The sequence below is a fragment of the Pteropus medius genome, unplaced genomic scaffold (assembly GCF_902729225.1).
Source record: "Pteropus medius unplaced genomic scaffold, Ma_sr-lr_union100, whole genome shotgun sequence".
Lineage (NCBI taxonomy): Eukaryota > Metazoa > Chordata > Mammalia > Chiroptera > Pteropodidae > Pteropus > Pteropus medius.
The window spans coordinates 539,678-561,629 of NW_024350259.1; the positions used below are offsets into that span (position 1 = coordinate 539,678).

The 21,952-nt window shown below is 37.0% G+C and overlaps 1 pseudogene; it reads left to right on the plus strand.

Moving 5' to 3' along the window:
• Positions 1-7,619: 7,619 nt before the first annotated feature.
• Positions 7,620-21,760, plus strand: LOC120583114 (heat shock transcription factor, Y-linked-like; annotated as a pseudogene).
• The last annotated feature ends 192 nt before the right edge of the window (positions 21,761-21,952 follow it).

The window sequence follows — 21,952 nt, forward strand, 5'->3', positions numbered from 1 at the left end:
AGGACCTTAATCTGAACAGCAGGAAATATTTCAACAGTTTCCTCATAGAGTCTTTAGAACTTCAAACACAAAGAGAGCAGAAGCTCCGAACCAGGAGAGAAACTGGCCTTCAAACTCCAGAGTCAGGGAGGGAACTTCTAGCTCAAAGGACTCTGTGGATACTGCAAATATTTGCTCAAGGTCCCCGGAAATTTCCAGGGCCACCTCTGGATCTCTATGGATGTCATTATATAATGTCGAACCTAAATAGGTAACGGCTGTGACAAGGCCATGTAACTTTCTTTCAAGTTACATGTTTGGATGCTGGGACACAGGCTGTTTCACCATGTGCTTTAAAAAGTGTTATTTCTGTTCAGGGCACATATACCACAGCCAGGCCTGAAGTTCACCCATGAGGATTGTAGTGTATTCATTATCTGTTGATAAACATAGCAATTAACCCATCAAATACCAGCAAGGGCTATGGGGGGAGAAAAAAACTATTGATGCAACGAAGAGAATCAAATAGATAAAACAGACGCCAAGCTAAATTCACAGTGACCAGGTTGAAGAAATTGAAGAACTACAGAAAGTCCAGGATATGCGAGATGGGCAGCAAACCGTTCCTGTCATCTGGGCCCATTGTGCACGCAAAGGAAAACAGCTGAGAAATTAAATGGTACAGAAATTACAACGGGATGTAGTTGTGGAAGTTGTTTTGGAAAATCTTACTGTCGTTAACCATTTCTATGAGTGCACCTGAAAATCTCTTTTAGAGACTTAGAATGTATAAATTGCTGATTTATTTTTTACATAAGGTGAGTCAAATAAAAAGATGATTAAGAACACATCCTCTATATTGCTATCAGCAAGTATCGTATATTATGCTAGAGTACCCATCTATGTCAATGCTTCACTGATGGATGTACAGATGGAAACCATGAGAATTCTACAAATACAGAAATGAATTGTTGGACATAAAAGGGTCATATCACGATAATGACATGAAGCAACATTTACGTAACAACTAATGATAAAAAATCATGGCTTGCCATACATAATATTGTCTTTGCAGTTAAAAACAATGATTTTACAAGCAAAACATGGGTTTATTCTGGAACAGCAAACAGTTGCAATTTCAAACAAGCAGGCCAAAGTGAAAGTCATAGGTAAGTTCCACAGATGAAGAGGAGAAATGTTATTTCAGAGAGAAAATGGTAGATGTTTGGAGGGGTCTTTTTGAACACAAGACCGCTGGAGAAATGAATGCGATCAGCATGGTTCCGAGTGAATTCAGCTTTCTCGTTGGCTGGGTTGCGGACATCAGTTTCTGGTGGGAAACAAAGTGTCGGTCTTTCATGTTGGGGCTATTATTGCTCTTTCTTTAACGCAAAGGAGTCTTCTGTGGTGTGTGTAATTGATGTCAGGCGTACCACGTGAGAGTATCCTCACTTGGCCCCCATCTCCACTTGAGTTTTCCCATCTTTCAGTTTTCACAGTAATTATAAAATATCTACAGTTAGTCGGCTTTTGTTTTTCAATAAGTGAAAATCACGTTACACTTCTGCGGTCAAAACCAGAAACACTCTTTCTATTTACTCTTGTGTAACCCAGTTAGTGTTTAGTTTGCGCCTCTGTCTGGACCCCTTGTCTTTGTATGGGATGTCTTATTTTTATGCAGTATACTTGTCGGTCATTTTCAGGTTTTCGTTTGGTTTTAACTATGTCTTTTTACTTCTGAAGCCTTTTGAGACCCACCTGTCTTAAACATTTCTATTACCCATAACATCATTTCTTTCACATTTAAAAGTCTCCAGAAGTATTTTCGAATACATATTATTTCACTCGTCTTTGCACCTTCGACACGTATGGAATTCATTGTGTGTCTACACACTGTCTCACAGAATTTATTGAATGACTCAGTTTTCCCCAGAAAGGAATGTGGTATTCACTCCAGTGCGTTCTAAAGTTCTTGCTTAAAGTAGATTTCATAAGGAAGGGCAAAAATGGGCCGAGGACAAAATTCGGGATCCTGACTAAAGTCCGGTGCAACAGAGAATCAACCCAGGATGGTCCTGTCCACCCTAAACATCTGCTGCGAGCTCGCGGCTCCAGGCTCCGCTTGGCTGTGGCGCCGGAACCTGCCTGTCCGGTCCTTCGCCAAGGCGCGCTCGAGATCAAAAAACAACACCCGCGAAGACGTCCGAGGTCGCGAAAGGTTTCGTGATGCACAGTCAGGGGACCCAAAGCAGCCAATCTTGCGGGGTGGGCAGGGTCTACTGCAGGTCACTTGGAGACTCGCTCATCGGCCACGCCCTCAGCCCAGGACTGGGTACTGCCAGTGACCGAAAGGAAGGCTCCGCCCCATGCTCCGCCACCTTGCGTCTTCACACCTGCAAATGGCGGGTAGGACCCTGGGATCGCATCACTGACTGGCTGCTGGAGATGAACTTACTCTACTAGCAGGGGCTTTGCTTCGGACCCCTGAGCGAGGCAAGTGCCAAGAGCTTGGACTTCGCGTCTGTCCCGGTGGGCGTGCGACATTTACAGATAAGTGGGAGACTGACAGAAAAACGGCAGTGTGGGGGAATATGCCATGCGAATTCCCCTTAGCCGAAGATCTTTAAATTCCGGTCTAAGAGCGCAAGGGTCCAAATCTCATCAACCTTGAGGGACATAGAAGCTCGTCACCTTGAGGTAACGAACCCACCCACATCATCTTACCTGGAAAGACCTCAAATGTCATCGTCCTGACAAATCCAAGCAATGTTTAGATCCCAGCGAACACCGTGAAAACAAAAATTGCCCTCAGCCCGAGGCAACCTCAAACCCCTCATCCTGAGAAACACTACCTATAGCACCTATTGGAAGACAAAACTCACAGTCAGATATCCGAAATGTCCTCATCCGGGAACTCTTAGTCCCGACTGCTTCAAAGGCCTCTGCTTCACGCAGTGTCTGGGAACCGTCTTAATGAGATCTCTCACAATTCATCAGCCTGGAAGATCCCAGCTCTCTCAACCTGAGCATATCAATGGTTTCCTTCTGAAAGACCTCATATCTTGTCCTTAGAGACCACAAATATCACTAGCATGATGGACCTAAAATCATTTCAGCCTGAGAGACACTTTCCTCGTGACGACCGAGCCTGCTTTAATGCTTTAAGGCCAGATTTCCCAGCAACCTCAAGTGGGGCTGCTACAACTCCCCATGAGAAATACGCATTTCCGATCTCTGCAAGAGCATGCTGATGTTCAGTCTGACCCAATTACCAGAAGCAGGTGCCTCCAAGTTTCCTTTGTGCTTCTTTGGCCTCTAAGCTTAGGGCGTCCCCCAACCACTCATAGCCATGTCCATCCTCCTGCCTTTGCCCCCTTTCCTGAAATGAGCCCAGTTACAGGAGAGCTATCGGTACTTTTTCCCACATGCACACATCCTCTTAGGGTCTCTATATCTCCCTTCTCTGGCATCTTGGCCTTAGGGCTGGGAAACTCAGTGGGCCTTTGTGGTCCTGGCAACATGACGCTTGTGGGAGACACCAGGAGGATAGGGCATAAGCTCAAGGTGAGTGTTGAGGGAGGCAAAGCCAGCCTCTAAGCGACATTTATGGTGCAAGGGGCCTGGTGATAAGAAGCTGGTCACCAGAGGACCACAGACACGTAGCCTGCACTGGTGGGTGACTGTCTCTCAGTATGTACACAGAATGGGGTATTCTGTACTTTCTAGCGCATGGAGGGGGAGAGAAAAGGATAGGAGCAACAACACCAGCTCTAAGTAAGAGGAGAGTTAGGAAAGTGTTCAGTGTTTGCTCAGGTATCAGGACAGGATTGTGAGGGAGAGAAAACATTCACCCTTGTTTCGAAGAGACTACCCAGAGATCTCAGTCTATACCGTGCACGCAGGTAGGTGAGAAAACCTAGTTCAAAGTTCTGACTTGTATTCTGATGTTATTGATGGAATCTATCATTTTCTCTGGGCCAACAATGCTTTCCAAGACATTAACATGCACTTCTCTAAGAAGAATAGAGAGACATGGCAGACTGGGAGAAAATCTATTTCAGGAATGTGAAAAAGAACTATGATGTGCTTCTGGCTACAGATAATAGGAAGTCCCTGGTGCAGATGAGCCTAGATAATACGAATCTCCTATATAACCTTGGCTCTCTCTTAGGCAGTTCCAATTGCCTACAGTTTTCTTCTGTGTGGAGAACAATCTGGAGGGAAATTTTGGTCTTTTCTGTCAGTACAGGACTGACACTAACAATGCAGAGCTCAGGATACCTTGCTCTAGACTCTCCAAGCCCATCAGAGTGAGTCACTCTGGCTTTGTTGTGCTTTGTTTCTCTTTCAAGCTGTTTCCTTTCAGGATGATTGTTTCTTTCTAGGTTTCATTTATTCTAATACAGGATTTCTGTATCAATGCAGGCAGGCTATCAAACCTACGTGGATGACTCTGAGGATTCTGATGAGGCCTGATTCCAAGAAAGCAAGCAGAGAGGTCAAAAGGACTTAGAGGAACCATCCTGAAACTTATCAGGGTTTCAGTCTGAGCCGCATCACAGTAGGTGACAAGGAGACCGTGTTTGCTTGTTTAGCAAAGAAGATGCAAAATAGTATGTTATACACTAAGCTATTCACATAATACTTTTCAGTGTGTAAAATAATGATATATATAATTTATAATATATACCCATATAGCCACAGACATACACAGTAATAAGCAGTAAGTGTATAATAACCTGAGAGTGACTAAGATCAATTCTGAATAGTTATCATCAAAAGAGAAGGAGGAAGCTCTGGCAGATGACTTGGCTGTGTCTTGGATAAATTTTTCTTTCTTTGTTTTTGAAAATTGAAATAGAAATAAAAGATCTGAAGCCACTGTGGCCATGTTGAGATAGGACTTTATGCTTGTGGATGTATAGGTTATCTGGTAACATTGTCTGTACTTTTCTATTTGAATAAAATGCATCATTTTTAAAAGAAGATTAGGTTTGCTAACTATGAACAATTAGAGGGCAAAAACTTACTTAAGAAAACTTACTTAAGCTGTAATCCACCAAAGAAATTTCTAACATTATTCTCAGTATATTTGTGATTAGATTAAATATCGTAGAAGAAATTATGGAGATGTGGAAAGATACCTAATGCATTTGTGTATATTTTATCATACCACGTAATCTTCTTACCCCTAAATAATTCTGGTTCTTTGTCTTGACTAAAGAAGGAGGCATTTTCAGAAAGCTGTTGAGTTATCTTGATGCCACCCACATGTCACAGACCAGAGATAGAAACACATATATAAAATGAGTGCAGTCATAAAAGAGAAATGAATAGCTCCTTTCCTTTTCTGCTCTCAGGAGAGTTTAGAAGAAAGTCAATCTGCCTAAACCAGAGAGAGCAACTTGGACTGGTTCTGTGATTTCCTCGTCTATGAATTTCCGATTCCTCAGGCTTATGAAAAAAAAAACAGCGTAGGAGCTCTGAAAGCCAGCACGTGGTTGTCCACAAAGGTTTCGACATGAAAGAGGGTTTACCGTACATGTATACATCTTATCTGGACTCAGTGAAAACCCACAATCCAGTATATTTATTTATTTATCCCTATGTTTAACAACACATGCCGTAAATTGATCCTCTTTTAATGTTGTAGTGTACAGTACAGTATTGGGAACTATGTGTCCATTGATCTACAACAGATCCCTAGAACTTTGTCACTTTGCATGAATATTATATATATATATATATATCTGGCTTTGTTGTGCTTTGTTTCTCTTTCAAGCTGTTTCCTTTCAGGATGATTGTTTCTTTCTAGGTTTCATTTATTCTAATACAGGATTTCTGTATCAATGCAGGCAGGCTATCAAACCTACGTGGATGACTCTGAGGATTCTGATGAGGCCTGATTCCAAGAAAGCAAGCAGAGAGGTCAAAAGGACTTAGAGGAACCATCCTGAAACTTATCAGGGTTTCAGTCTGAGCCGCATCACAGTAGGTGACAAGGAGACCGTGTTTGCTTGTTTAGCAAAGAAGATGCAAAATAGTATGTTATACACTAAGCTATTCACATAATACTTTTCAGTGTGTAAAATAATGATATATATAATTTATAATATATACCCATATAGCCACAGACATACACAGTAATAAGCAGTAAGTGTATAATAACCTGAGAGTGACTAAGATCAATTCTGAATAGTTATCATCAAAAGAGAAGGAGGAAGCTCTGGCAGATATATATATATATATATACACACACACACATACACACACACACACACATACACCATTACCTATCTATCTATCTATATATATATATAGATAGATAGATAGGTAATGGTAACCACACCCATAGAGTCAGAACTGAAGTGTGTAACAGAAAACAAGAAGAATCAGAAGCAAACCCCACAAAAGCCAACCAAAATAAAGAAAACAGAAACACAGGGACAAGGAACAAGGAAGCAATGTAAACACCGAGCTACCAGAAAGCAAAAGATAAAATGGCTATAAGAAAACCTCATATTTCAATAATCACCCTAAATGTAAAAGGACTAGACTTACATATAAAAAAGGCACAGAATTGCAGAATGGATCAAAGAGCAGATGGCATTCAGAGAAAATTGTAGTAGCATTACTAATATTGGACAAAATAGATTTCAAAATAAAAAAGGTAAAGAAAGATACTGAGGGACACTTTATAATGATAAAGGGAATCATGCACCAAGAAGACATAACACTTGTTAATATCTCTAAAGAGAGAAACAGACCAATACACTATGGTAGTAGGGAACCTAAATACTGCACTGTCAGATATGAACAGATCATCCAAACAGAAAATCAATAAGAAAATAATATCCTTAAATGACATTAGACCAAATGGACATAATTGGAATAAACAGAGCCTACCATTCAAACAACTGCTTCTACATTATTGTCTCATGCACGTGGAGAATGCTCAAGAATCTCAAGAATCGTCCCATACCGGGACATAGAAATAGCTTCAACAAATGTAAGAAAGTTGAAATCACACCAACCATATTCTCTGACTATAATGCTTTGAAACTAGAGATCGACTGAAACAAAACAAAACAAAACAGTAAGAACTACATATACATGGAAATTAAACAACATGCTAATGTAAATCTCATTGTAGTAGCAAGAAACTGAGGATAATCCAAACATCCATCAGCATGTTAGAAATATAGGGTGGTATACGCACACATGGGAATGAGACTCAGTACTAAATCTGTGTAAGATGAGTCACACCAAACTATACATTTCCAATCATACTGCTGAGAGAACAAACAACTCTTAGTATGTACTATATAATTTTATTAGTATAAACACTAAATGATGAAAATTAGTGTGACGAAATAATATGAACATAGGAGTTTTCTGGTCACGAAGAGATTTGCTTTAGCAAGATAGTAACAAATGTTCACAATACATAGAAAGAAATTGAGATAATAATGACTGAAAAGGGGAGGATTCAAAGATCCAAATTCTCGAAGGGTAAAGGACACAAGAGCACAGAGACAAAATAGATGGATATCAGTGTAGGTCTGCCAAGGCAGCATTTGGGGCTGTGATATTCAAAACTAGATCAGTGATAAAAGTAGATGAAGAAAGGTTTATTTGACATGGCACATGTTTCTTCAGAAATTCAAGGTGATTCTTCTAAATATGAAGCAACTGCTTCAGCATCCTCCATTACATCTCCGTTGTGTGATCACACATTGACTGAGGCCTTGCACTTGAGGTCTGTATCCACAGAAAGTGCTTTTCAGACTTTTTCTGCATGATCCTTGATAAGAAGACCTTGTCACACATTTTTTGTCTCTGGACCAGATGAAGATAATGAATTTTGATCTATGACGTTTCCCAGAAAACTCTGGAATATAGTTGAAAGCGATCAATTTCAGTCTATTTGCTGGGATGGGACTGGAACTTGTATAGCGATTAATGAAGAACTCTTTAAGAAAGAAGTTCTGGAAAGAAAAGCCCCTTTCAGAGTATTTGAAACTACAAGTATGAAAAGTTTAGTTCGACAGCTTAATCTTTATGGATTTAGTAAAGTGCAACAGATTTTTCAAAGATTTGCTTCTCTAGCTGATATTCTGGCAGAAGAGAAAGAAGTCTGTTTTAAGCAAGGTAGTACAAAATTTAATTATCCCTTATAATAGGTTAATATATATGTGACACCTATGCAGCTAGACAAATCTTTATAAATTGAGGGGCTCAATGCACTACTAGCTTTGCTTTGGGGCAGAGACTGAGACATAAAGTTTCTCCTGGTAGAGTATTTGTGACCTCTTCAGGCAAAATTGAGTTAATGCCAGGGCCAAGCAAACCAGACTAGAATTATTCACTAGACGTAGATGCATTCTCCAGTCTCTAAAGTGAAGCAAGGTACTAGGTCTCTTTTTTAGTTTGGGATGAACTTCCATATCTCCATATGTTCAACACTGACTCTACTTATTTTTACCCTTCAATTCATTAGCCAAAGCGATATTCCCTGTCAGTGGGGAGCTAACATATCAACTTGCTTCCTGCAACCTGGAAAGGTGTTATTAACAAGTGACACATTATTTGGGAAGAAACATTCAGTTTGAATAGTGCAGGATCCTTACTCTCTCTTGTTCATCCTTGGGTAAGAAAATATGCTACAAGGTCCCAGAAAGTATTCTTCAATTTGTAACCTAAAATTGTCGACCACAGCCTTTCTATTATGTAAAATGTTATTTTATTAGTTTTCTTTTGGCTGTTATTAACATTGTAATATGAACTTGGTGGCTTAAACAACACAAATCTGATATATCTCAGATCTGGAGGCCAAAAGCTCAGGATTCGTTCCCTCTGAGGAGTATGAGGGAAAATCTGTTCTCTGCTCCTCTCGTAGCTTTTAGTGGTTTCCTGGCAATCTCTGGGATTCCTTGGCTTGTAGACACATCACCCTTATTGCTACCCTAATATTCATAAGGCATTTTTCCCGTGTGCATGTCTGTGTGTCCAAATTCCCCATTTTTGTAAGGACATTGCCAAATTTACAATGCTAAATTCTCTGTCACTAAAGAATAATGAAATCCTATCAGTCAAAATGACATAGGTGGATCTGAAGCTTATAACGATTAGTCAAGTATGTCAGACACAGAATGATAAATACCATAGATTTCACTTATATGTGAATCTAAGGAACAAAAAGATCAAACTAATCAAAAACAGATGCACAATTATAGAGGAGAATCTGTTTATGGCCAGAGGAGAGAGGGGTTGAAGGATTGGAAGAATAGGATGAAGGATTAAAGAAGTACAAATTGGTAGTTGATAGATGGTCATCGAGGCAGAGAGCACAGCATAGGAAATGCAATTACCAGTAATGTAATGGTGACATGTAGAGCCCAAGGAGAGAAAGAATAACTAGAAGGATCATTCATAAACTATATAAATGTTTAACCAGTGACGTATATACCTGAAACTAATAACAAAATCACATTTAAAAAAAAGTCACTACTGGCATTTTTACAGAACTGAAAGAAATATTTATAAAATGTGTATGAGACCATAAAAAAAAATGCCACAACATTCTTGAGAAAGAACAAAGTTAATTTCTTAGTCCTTGATATCAAACTATACTAGGCTCTCCAACTTCTTGGAATTTCTAACAAAATCTACAACTATCTTAGCAATAACTTTTACACGCTACAATATTCTCTACTACAATCTCATACTTAATTTGGCTTTAGAGTATAGTTTCCAAGGAATTGTAGTGACCACATTAATTCCTGTAGAGAACCTACATAGATACATAACCAAATCCAATTATATAGTTTTTTGCAACCCAGAAACTTATTGTCCTTTAATGAGGTACTCGAAAGCAAAAGAATTAAGCCTAGTGTTTGAATCTATGGCAATAGTAGAAAATTACTGGGTGCTCTTAATGAAGGTGTTGAAATGTAACTCTGTACATACTGACTTCAAGTTTCAGTGCACATCCAGATTTATTGACTAGAGTACTGACACTAGCTCATATTGATTGAGGAAATCTCAGCCTGTTTATTGTTCATGCGAATACAATTTGCACATCAACCTAGGCCAAGAAGTAATTAATACTTTATTGGTTTTGAAGTAAACCTGGACTATGCCATTTTCACTTGCAGCCTATGGATAATTTTCAAGACAATTTTTATTTGCATTTGTTCAAGAAACTATAATGCGTATTTTTTTTTCACTTGTTGAAAAATGTCCATCAGTTCTTAGAAAATCAAAATAAAGTAAAATCTATTTAACTGTCATTTGTGGTGATACTAAGGTGTCGGCTGAATGCCGTTTTCCTTCATAGTATTTATAAATAAAGCAAATGAAGAATAAGCTTAAGAAAAAGACAAAATGTCAAGAACTTTAGAAATATTTATTCATAATAAAAGTTTTATACCATTTTATAAATCTATAGTAGGCTACAGTGGTCAAACTGCATGGTACTGGCATAAAAAGAGATTCGTAATTCAATGAAACAGAACATAGATACTAAATAGAACTGTGACTAGATGCTTCTTTAATTTTGGATAAGGGAGAGAAGAATACACAATGGAATTAAGACTGTAGTCAAAGAGCAAACTTGGAAGACTCAAACTTAAGACCTACAAACCATGAAACTCTGAGAAGAAAACCTAGACTCTAACTATAACATTGCTCTTTGTACTGTTTTTTTTTTTTTTGAATGTCTCCTCAGGCAGGGGAAAAGTAAAATAAAAAAAGATAAATAAATAGACCTGAATCGGGTGAAGTTTTTGCATAGCAAAGGAATCTACCAGCAAACAAAAACACAACCTACCTAACAAAAGACTATACTCACCAATGATACAATTTCATAGAGTTTAATATTGAAAACGTATTTTGAAAACTCATACAAGTCAACAACAACGAAACAGAAAATCCAATTCAAAAACTGGCCAAAGCCCTAAATAAACATTTGTGCAAAGAGGACATACAGGTGACCAATGGATAAAAAAAAAAAAAAAGATGTTCAACATCTCTAATCATCAGAGACACTTCATTAAAACCATAGTGAGATACCACCTCACACTTGTCAGAATGGCTGTCATCAAGAAACTAACACATACGGGTTCATGAGGATGTAGAGGCAAGGGATCCCTCACGTACAGTTGCTGGTACTATAAACATATGCAGCCACGGTGGAAAACACTGTGGAGTTTACTTAAAGAATTAAAATCAGAATTACAATATGATCTAGCAATTTTACTTTTGAGTTAATTTTTCAAGAAAATTCTTAGAAAAGATATCTGTACCACTATGTGCATGACACCATTATTTACAATAGCCATGATATGGAAACAACTTAAGTGCCCATCAAAAGATAATTAGATAAACAAGTGCTACACATACACAATGGAATATGACTCTACCATAAAATTGGAAATATTTCTGTTTGTGACAACATGGAGACCCAGAGGGTTGTAAGCCAGGTAAAATAAGCTACACAGAGGAAGACTACACCATGTGCTCTCACTCCTATATGGAATCTGAAAAACAAAATGCATATACAAGCAAAAGAGAAGCAAACTGGCAGGTACAGAGAACAACTGATGATCGTTGGAGGAAAGGATTGGGGCCCTTGTTGAAGAAATTAGAAAGTGCAAATTGATACTTACAAAATTGTCATGGAGATGTGAAGTACAGCATAAAGAATGTAGTCGGTAATATTGTACTAACTACGTGTGGTGTCAGGTGAGTACCATACTCATTGAGGGGCACAAAATAAATTAAATGAAATTCTAACCACTGCCTGTCCACTTGATCTAATATGAAATAATCACATTGAGTATCATCTGCTATTGAACTAAAAAAGTATGGAAGTTGGTAGTTATAAAATAGTCATCAGAAAGAAAATTACAGTATAAGGCATTTCTATTAGCTTTTGTCTGAAATTTACACTCCTCTGGCACAACTGGATAAAGACTGTTGTATCACCTCTTTAGAATATTTACACCTTTACGATTATTAATTTATCTCTGGATCTTGATAATTTGTTCTCTTAATTTTTACCTGAAATGAAAACAAACATTTTAACTTTTTAAAGTAGCTTTATTCATGACATATCTTACTCTATGTCTTCATTTTTAATCTAATGACACTGCAATTGAATTATATCAAAGCCTGTATGATTTACGCTTTTTAGTTATTATTCAAATAGTGCTATTTTCTGCAAGGTACTTCACCTAAACATCAGAAAACTTTTAATTTGCTATGGAATCCTGCCTACTTCTTTTGGACAAGTGACATGCACAGGAAATTCCAGTTACCCTCAGAAGTAAAATTCCCTGTATAAAACTATGATAGTTTATATTTAATAGATGTTTTTGTCATAATTTGGGTGTTTACTATAAACGTTTCTTTAATACATTGATTATAGCAATTCAGTTATAGAGTGACAGAAACAAGGTTATGTTGTTCGGTAGTAAAATTTTTTAGCGTATGTAGATTAACCTGGAATTGAACTCTTTGGGGCATAATTTTTAAAATTCTATTTTAATATGTAATCTCTATTCACATGCAACGTAAATACGCACACACATCGAGACAGCTTAATTTCAGCCCCTATCTCTAAGAGTTGTGCATTATATGGTTCTTCGCATTGTTCTGTGGCTTTAGCTGCATATTCTATGTTAAAGCAAATCTCAGAATACAGTTGTCACTTTTATTATAAAAACTGATTGTCACTTTGCCATCTTAAGCCCTTTCTCTTTGTCATTTGTCTTCCAAATTCTTCTACCATCTGGCATCTATCACAATGTCCTGTGTATTTGGGTTTATTTATTTATTTTTTTTGCTTTTGTTGTGTTCCCATTTATTTGTTTTATTTTGGTTTCCTAGATTTCACTTATAAATGAAACTCTAAGGTATGTGTATTTCTCTTTCTGACTTATTCACTTAGCATAGTACCCTCTGGTTTCATCCATGTTGTAACAAATCACAGTATTTTAGTTTTTCTTCTGGCTGAGTAATAGTTCACTGTACCTATGGACTGCAAAATTCTTTTAAATATCATTGTATTAGTTTCCAGTATATAGGATGTTTATATAATTTATAAAACAATCCCACTAACTTCTCTTTCTTTCCTCTGGCTCTCCACCTAGATGATACATTAAAATTAACTGTGTTCGCTGTTCTGTGCTCCCAATTACCATGACCATCTATCATTATTAATTTCTACTTGTTTAACTCTTCACTCCATTCTCCCAGCCTTCCAAACAGTCATCCTTTGGGTGTCATCAGTCTGTCCTCTATACTTGTAAGTCTGTTTTTCATCAGTTTGCTCTTTTTGTTCTTTTGATTCCTTCTATAAGTGAAATCATATGGTATTTATCTTTCTCTGTCTGACCGATGTACTCAGAATAATAAACATCAGTTCAGCCCCCGTTGTTGTGAATGGTGCAATTTCATTTCTTTAATGGCTGAGTAATATTCCACTGTGTATGAAGCCTAACTTTACCAATCGTCTCTCGATGGCCATTAGTACTTCCATATATTGGCTATTGTAAGTTGTTCTGCCACGAATTTCAGTATTTTTATCCAACTTTCTATGGCTGTGTAACGAGTTGCTTCTATACCTTGGCTATGGTAAATGTTATAAATAAGTTATTATCATAAATGCATAAATGTTTTTGAATTAGCATTTTGGTTTATTTGGATAAATATTCAGAAGTGTAATTTCTGGGTTTCTCTTTTTCTATTTTTATAATCATTGTTTTAATATATATTCTGACATGAGCACTGTTTTCACAACACGTGTTAAATTTTTGTTTGCATAAAATACCATTTTCCATTGTTTTGCATTTGTTGTTGTTGTTGTTGTTGTTGTTGTGTGTGGGTGTGTGTGTGTCTGTGTGTCTGTGTGGGTATGTATTTTCAATAATAGTGGGTCTCTGGTAGCCAGCACATGTAAGGCAAGTCTTGTTTGTTCATTCATTTTCCACCCTATGTTCATTCTGATTGAAAGTTTCAATCCATTTACATTTACAGAATTATCAATAGGTTTTTTTCTCTGCTTCTTAGAGAAGTTCTTATAGCATTTCTGGTAGTGCTGGCTTGATGGTCATCTTCATCTTTTTCTTGTCTGGAAATCTTTCTGTAATGGATTTGATTCTAGAATGATAGCCTTGTTACATAGTACAATTTAGAATGTAGGTCATTGCTTTTGATTACTTTGAATGCAAATCCTAAAGATAAAATTCATACTTAGCATAGTTCTAACCCTAACTGTATTCCTAAAACTAACCAGATTTAAAACTGAAAACTTAAACTCCAACCTTAAACTAAACCTAACCCTGACTTTTATTATGAACACAAACCTAATTGTAACTCTAAACCTAAAACTCATTCTAAGCAAAGACATTACCTTATATTAATACAAACCATGCACTATTAACCTAACACAAAAATTAATCCCAAAGGTAACCCTAACTGACACCTACTGTATCTTACCATTTCCCTGGTACTTACCCTAACATTAACATTGACTCTAATTCCCAATGAAGACATAATTTGAGAGCCAAGTCTAACCATAATCCTAATTCAAAACTCAATCCTAAATCCAATTTTATCTTTATTTAAACCCATTTCTTAAAATCAAATCTATCGGTAAACCTAACCCTTGTTAGGTTAGGTTTGTCAGCTTTAACCCGAACACTTACTTTACCCTAGTCACAGAACTGGATGTATCCACAGCTCTCCCCAAAGCCTAAAACTAATCCTAATTTAAATTCATATCTTGATTTCAAAGCCAGTCTCAACCTATCCGTGGCAATAACTCTACCAGTGGCCTTCAACTTACTTGTTTCTCAAAATACTACCTAAACCATAAGTGTAAACATAAATCTAACTCTAACCTGGAACTTGAACTAACAGTAAACCTTACTCTAAATTAAACAAATCCCTAATGTAAAAGCCAACTCAAGCCAGAACTCTAACCATATTTTATCATAAATTTAACTCTTATTTTAAACATTTCTAAACTTAACCCTAACCCGAAATTTAACTCAACACTGAAACACAAACCTAACCCTAATTCAAAAACTAACCTTAACACAGAACCTAAATTTATCCCTATTCTAAAGTTAACACTGATCCTAACCATAATTTAAACAAAATCCATACCCTCAAAGTTAACTCTAACCTTTATTATAACCTTAATCATAATCATAAACTCAAATGTAACTCTAACTATAATTGTAACACATAACCTACCAGCAAAAAGCAATACTAATCTGAAGCCAAACCTAGTCCTTCTACTTACAATCACTGTACTATTAACCCTGATTTTGAACCAAATCTAAAAGTCAAAGGAATATCTATAATCCTAAACCTGAATTTAAGCCTCCCACAATTATAAACTCATCCCTAATCTTAACCTTAACCTACAGATAACCTAACCCTAAATCTAACAATAACTCTAAATATAACAAAAGTTCTTTCTTTAAACTAATCCCAACACAAATGATAAGAAAAACCAAAGCCTAAACTGAAAAGTCACACTAACCATATACCTAACCCAACACAAAATATAAAAGAAATCCTAACCTTCACCCCAACTCTAAAACCAACCATAACCCAAACTGTAATACATCACCTAACCTTCATTTTAAGCCTAACCCTAAAACTCACCATACACAAAGGTCTTTACCTAACACCAACCCTAGACATAACCCTAACTTAACTCAACCCTAAACCCAAAGGTAACAGTACCCAAATTATAAGCTCATCCATAACATTAACTCTGACCAAACTCAGAAATCTAACCTTAACTCAAGTTAAACTCAAACTTATCCCAACCTTAACATAAACTCTAAACATAAACATCAGGCTCACTATAACATTATCCTTAATATTATCTCTAACAATAAGCCCCATATTAGCCCCAATGCAAAACACAACCCTAACCCTTACACTAAACTTAGTTCTCATTACAAATCTCGCACCAGACTGAAACCAAAGTTAACCCTAATCCTTAACCTCAAAGCTGGCTCTGTACCTCATCATAACCCTAACACTAATTAAAACTCAACTCCAAACTAACCTTAACACTAAACCTTACTCTAAGTCTAAAAACTATCATAACCATAACTCAAAATGTAACCCTCACCTAACCATTATCTTCAACCTAACCATTGCACTGACCCTAACCCTCATCTTAAACATAAATCTAATATTAAACCAATCCTGAATCCTAACTCAAACTGAATCTAACCCAACAACTAATCTTAATGTCTACCAAATAATAATGCTAACCTAATCCATTACACTATCATTAAACCAAATCCTGACACAATGCATAATCCAAAATCAAACTTGAACGCTAATCTTAACACTATTCGTAAACTGAAATATAACAACCCACCCGAACACTAAACATAATCCTAATACTAACCATCGCCTAAACCATAATCCTAACTCTAAACTAAATCAGAACCATAGTCCTAACCTCAATAAAATCCTAACCATAACTCTAACACTACAACCCCAATCCATACATTAATCTCACTCAACCTTAAACCTAACTATCATTATTACCTATACTTACATGCTATCCATTAAAATCTAGCTAATTCTAATGCAATCCTAAACTAAAGCTAACCTTACCCTTTTCTCTAAACTCAATCCTAAACCTACCAGTAATGCTAAAGCTGTCTCTAATAGCTGTAACTTTCAGCCTAAAAATAATTCTAATCCTAATATATACTCGAAATTCTAATCCTAAACTTCAAACTAACCATAAACCTAACCTCAAGCCTATTCCTAACCATAACAATAATTTTAATGCTAATCCTAACATAAAACTAAACTGAATCATTAACCTAATCCTAATACTAATCCTAAAATCGAACCAAACAAACCACTATGAGGTGCCAGTCACATAGTACAGTACATAAACATCGTGCTTGCTCTCTCCCAAGACCACATTAAAATTATGAATAAATATAAATTATAAATACTATAAATAAATAGAACAACTACCCTTGGGAATAAAATGAAGACAAACTGACCAGAAAGTACATTACCAAGGATATAACAAAACAGCCACATGGAAACTTGTAGGAGGGGCAGAGATACAGAACAGGGCTGCTTCCACAATGATGTTAGATGAGAAATATCAAAAATGTTATCCAAACTGTGATGTTCCCCTGAAGAAGCAAAGAGCCCCAGCTTCACATTGGGTTCCCCAGTCCCAGGCCCTAGTGCCAGAAACAGGACTATGCATGTCAGAATGTGAAAATCAGTAAGGACTGCACCTGTCTGGGTGAGCTGCAGGCTACTGGAAACCTTAAACGCCCTGCACACAGACTCTCTCACAGACTCACTTGAAGCTTCAGCAAAGAGACAGAAGCTTAGATGATGCCAGTGACGTATACAGAGAAACTATGTCATGTGGCTTCAAGATGAAGACTGGAAAGACAACCACCATTGGCCTTGACTAAAAGTCTTTTTCCGATATAACCAGTAGGCAGTTGCCGTATTCTTCTGTAGAACCAATCTGCACAAGGTGTGCACATTTAGGTATAAACCAAATGGGAATCTGTGTTAATCTGGTGAACTCAGTTTACACCCACCTAAGGACTCCCTGAAATCTTGACCCAGAAAACTCCCGATTTCTAGCAACTGCTGTTCTCTCTGGGAAACAAACATGAGTCTGTGCTTGAGATGTCACTATTTACTCTCAAATGTCCCCAGGTACAAGGCACAGTAGCAAGACTCAGAAATCCTTGCTGAGCATCCCCAGGCCTGGTATTGGTGACTTGTGGCCTGATTTTGCAGCTTATCCTCTCCCATATGTCTCTGGGCTCAACATAGGCAGCTATATAACCTGAAGCAAATTTGTAGCTCCTACAAGGAAGAGGAGAGGCAGGGACTAAACTTTCTGTTACAAAGTCCCGCTCAAAGAACCCTGAACACATCTGGTGGCCAACTTAACACACCAGAGGATCTCCTGATTAACTCCACAAGACAAAGTAAAATCAGCCCTCGTACAGCAGCTTGTGTGTGGTAGTATAGCGAGACCTCAGAGTCGGCTAACCTGAGGATCCAACATCAGACAAGGATAAACTACGAAAGGATACACTACTCTCGCAAGGGACACTCCTGGAGCACCTGGCTCAGGTCATCAGAGAGACTGCATCAGTGGGCCCTACAGCACATCTATTACATAAGGACATTCTGCCAAAACTGGAAACTTGAGACGTCTACCCCATATGAAAAAGCAAATACAGAGCAGCAGTGAAATGAGGATAGAAATAAACAGATCCCAAATTTAAAAAAAAAAGATAAAATGAAACTTTACAAAGTATCCAAAACAAATGGAATAAGCAACTTACCAAATTCAGAGTTCAAAATGCTCATAAGAATGCTCAAAGAATTTAGAAAAAGAGTAGATAAACTCAGTGAGGACTAAAACAAAGATGGAATAAATAGACAAAAAAAGAGGTAGAAGTTAAAAAAAACAGTCAGAAATGAAAAATGTTAATAAAAAATACACTATCAGGAGTCAATGGCAGAGAAAATGAAGCGGAGGATTTGTGGTTTGGAAGAAAAAGTAGCAGAAAACATCCAATCAGGGTAGCAATGAGAAAAAAAAGATTATTTAAATAAGAGGATAGTTTAAGAGGCCTTTGAAACAACATCAAGCATCATGACATTTGCTTAATAAATGTATCAGAAAAAGGAAAGGGACAGTAGCAAAATGAAAGCTTCTTTGAAGAAATAATCACTACATGCTTCCCTAAACTGTCCAAATCATCATCATCATCATCATCATCATCATCATCATCATCATCATCATCATCCAAGACCAGGAAGCACAGACAGTCCCGAACAAGATGAACTCCAGGAGGACCACACCAAGACAGATCTCACTTAAAATGCCAAAGTTAAAAGAGAAAGAGATAATCTTAAAAGCTGCAACAGAAAAGAAGTTAGATTATCTATAGGGAAGCTACCATAAGATGGTCAACTGAGACATACACCTTGCTCATGAATAGGAACATTCAGCACCATGAAATCATCCATACTACACAAAGTGGTATATAAATTCAATGCAATTACGATCAAGATGCCAATGGCATTTTCCCAGTATTAGAACAAAGAAATCTAATGTTTATATGAAACCACAGAAGATCCCAAGTAGCCACAGCAGACTTGAGAAAGAAGAATAAAGTTCGAGGCACTACAATACTTGATATCACACTAGACTACTAGGCTTGAGTAAACAAAAGAGCATGTTACTGACATAAAAACAGAAACATCTATGTATGGAACAGAATAAAATTAAGCAACACCTATGTGACCATGTAATCTGCAAAATATTCAATGAGGTAAAAGGACTTTCTTTAACCCATATTAACTGGCATTGGAAAAACTGAACAGATCCCTCTTCTTATACCAAGTACAAAAATAAACTCAGAACAGATTAAGGACATATTCCAGACACGAATTAATAAAACTCCTGAAATAGAACATTGGTAATAAACAGTTAAACATTGTTTTTTGGTCATTTTCATATCTGAGATACATTTTCAGGCTGGGAAATCAAAATAAAAATAAACAAATGGTGCAACATCAAACTATATCAAAAGTGATGCACAGCATAGAAAACCATCAAGGAAACTAAAAGGCATCCTGTTGAGCAAGAGAAAATATTTGCACATGATACATCCAATCAGGCCTTTATATTCAAAATATATTAGAAACTCATATAGTTTGACATCAGAAAATCATTTGATTAAAAAAACGGGCAGAGGACCTGAATAGGCACTTCTCCGAGGAGGAAATATAGAGAGCCAACAGACATATCGAAAGATGTACGACATCTCTAATCAACAGGGACATGCAAATTGAAACACAAGAAGGTATCACCTCTCAGCTGTCAGGATAGCCATCATCCATAAATTAACAACAAACACCTTTGGAGAGGATGCAGAGAAAGGAAGCACTTGTGCACTGTTGATGAGGCTGCAAATTGATGTAGCCTCTGCAGAAAACAGTTTGAACATTCCTAAGAATTTATAAAGAAAAATTGCCTTTAGATTCTGGACAAACAAAATGACAAAAGACTCCCAAACCAGAGAACAAACTTATGGCTGCCAGATGGGAGGCCGTTTTGGGGGTTGAGTAAAAAAGGTGACGACATTCACTGCAAGTTGGCAGTTACAAAATAGGTATGAGGATGTTAAATGCAGCATTGGGAATATGGTTAACTATTTGTCATAACTGTGTATTGTGCCAGGTGAGAGCTAGAGTCATCAGGTGATTACTTCATTAATTATACAAATATCTATCCACTATGCTGTTCGCCTGTAAGTAATATAATATGTAATGCCAACACTAGTTAAAAATAACTTTCTTTGAAGTAGAAATACTTACTGACCCATAAATGTTACCACTGTTTATTTGTTTGGAGAAATCTGAAATAGTCATTCAAAAAAAAATCTATGCACTACTATTTTATGGCCACTTTCCTTATAATAGTCAAAATTTGGGTACAAACTAAGTGTTCATCAATTGACCATTGGATTTTTAAAAGTCAATGGAAAAAGGATTTTTACTGAAATTAGCACAGTCTGCCAGCTCTGGGTTATCCAAACTAAGACTTCTCTTTTGTCTATTTCTACATCAACATTGCATTGCTTGCAGGATATGTACACAAAAGCAGAAAGCATAATTTGCCTTTGAATATTACAGTCAATGGTTAGACTGTCAAGACATTGCAGGCACATTCTTAGCCGTTTATTTTACCCATGCATTGGAAATTTTACTCACATCATTATTACACGTAGCACCAGTGAGATAGCAGGTGAACTTTGTACAATGTAATTCTCCACTCAGCATCACATATCACCATACTGAAATGCATCAGCTCAATCCATTCAGGTGATTAGCCTTCTTTCAGTGAGAAATGTGAATCTAGGACAAATCTCTCTAAAGGGTCCTTTCTAGGTTCTTATTTTTGTGAATTTCTTTGCACCCAAGCTCAAGGGAAATGAGCCTTGTATGTATGCTTATTACTTTAAAAAAGGCTAATTGAAGCCCACCAACCTCTGACATCCCATGTGTGTGAGCATGAGAGGAAGCTGTTGACATTTTTTAAAAAACTGCTTCCATCCAAAAGTCTGGACCAGGCAAGTATCAACTTTAAATGCTGACCTTTATTAAGAATAATTCTTATGTTTATTTACACTTGTCATAGGAATCTGATTCTTAGAAATTCTGATAATTCTAGGTACACTGTTGTTCCAAGCCTATCAACTCCCTTGTGTTTTGATTGCTTATTTTAAGTCACGTTGTTATTATGAAGGTGATTCATATGTATCGACTGGTTGTGATGGTTAGCCTTATTCTTTATCAGATTTTCAGATGAAGAGCTAACTTCTTCATCAGATTTTCACAGGCGATTGCAACTGCTGACCTTCTAACAAGATATTGAGTGTGCCTTCCCAAGCCCCATACTAACTGTAAACATAGTGACTCACTAGTACACCCTGTTATAATTACAGTTCGACTCCCTATTTTAGTTTCAGTAAGACTCAGACCTCTAACTGTTAGCTATTGTGTTTGTCCCACTTCTGAAAAGGCAATTCGGAATCTCTCCATTACCTTAGATAACATCGCTAGTGATGTCGTTACCTCCATTGCAGCACCACAAACCACTGTTGATGATTTAGCCAAGGTCTTAAGAGATAACTGCATTGCTGCAGGGTATCTGTTAGCAGAATAAGGTGATGTATCCATGATATTTAAGACATCTGGTTTTTCTACATCTAAATGTTTGTGTCTCATGAAGTAGAAACTCATTTAGAAAGTAGCAGAAAGGACATTAAAGGATTTTTCTGCTCACTGACCATTTCAGTTAGGTGGCAACAGGGATAGATTTATTGTTCGGAAAAAATTAATACAATTTGGTTTAATA